Source organism: Hipposideros armiger, unplaced genomic scaffold, assembly GCF_001890085.2.
Source record: "Hipposideros armiger isolate ML-2016 unplaced genomic scaffold, ASM189008v1 scaffold_446, whole genome shotgun sequence".
NCBI lineage: Eukaryota > Metazoa > Chordata > Mammalia > Chiroptera > Hipposideridae > Hipposideros > Hipposideros armiger.
The window spans coordinates 85,846-87,238 of record NW_017731796.1 but is presented as its reverse complement, the minus strand read 5'-3'; positions in this window follow the sequence as shown (position 1 = coordinate 87,238).

Below are 1,393 nucleotides of genomic sequence, written 5' to 3'. Positions count from 1 at the left end.
AGACAGGTTGCTGTCCTTTTGTTCTTCAGTCTAGTTGTGGAGGACGTCGCTTTACTGGCCCATGTTGGTATTATCATTGCACTCTTCCTGGGTGAGGCAGTCAGTTGCCGGCCATTGGACGGCTGCTCATGGTGGCTTACGAAAGTTCACTCCCACTGCTGGCCAGCCCCACTGCAGCCTACGCCGTCATGGGCAACTCACAGTAGCCCAGCTCCAGGTCGAGCTGTTGTTCATCATCTTATCTGTAGAGGGCACAGTGTCACTGACCCTCATATGTGGGATCCGAACTGGGGTCCTGCTGCTCAGAGCTGGCATCCCAAGCCAACTCCTAACCAATGTGCCACTGGGCTGGTCCTCACTACTCTTTATGTAAATATTCTCCTGGGCTAGTTTTTATGGTCTCACTCTCTGTCTATGATCTCACTCTCTGTTGGTGGGTCCCCCACTTCTGCTAATCTCCTCAATATTAGTTTTCCCTCAGAATTCTCTCTTGATGGTCCACCAATCTTATGTCCATACAACCAAACACCACATGAGATCAAGTCATTGAATAATGCAGTCAGAAAACACATTTTCATATTCAAGACTAAAAAGTTGCCTGTCAATGTCCATTTAAAAAAATATCTTAATATTAAAAATTGTCTTGTAGTAACTTTTTCTTTGGCATCCTTGCTTTTAATAAAGTAGGTAATTCAAAGTAAGTATTTCCTCCAATTCCATTCAACCAAAATACTTTCATTATAAATGGAAAAATATAATCCATAAATATTGTTCCCTCCTGATTTGGCCCTGATGCCAAAAACAGAAAAAAGTTGTATGCTATCTTCTGTTTCCTGATGATATTCACTTTTAAATTCTAAGGGCATAATTATCTCTACATATTGTTGTTGTCAGATTTTTATATTTCTAATTTTATGTATGACCTTTTTATTCCAGATTATATTTCAAATAGTCCCTCGTGCAATTTTTTATTACCTTTTGCAAAAATAATAGATGTTCTCTTTTCTATGTTCCCATATACTCTTTCTCAGCTATTAGCATAGTTTTTATTAGGGTGATTCAAAGTAGGAGTTCTGGAGTAAAGGCTGCTTAGACTCAAATTTTTCTCTGTCTTTTAGGAACTCAGTGACCATGAAAAAGTTACTTAATCTTTTCCTGATAAATCATGAGCTTGGAGATTACAGGAAATTAATTTTATTTATTTGATGCAAAATTGGCATCTCATACAATCTGTGAAATGAATGATTGTTAGCCCTTTGGGACCCTGCTTTGATGCTACCACCTTCACAAAACATTCCCTCACCTTTCGAGAAACTACTCTATTTCTTTTCTAAAACCCTGTGGGTCTCTGTTAATCTCTTATATCTTCATGTTGTGGTATATATTACAATTA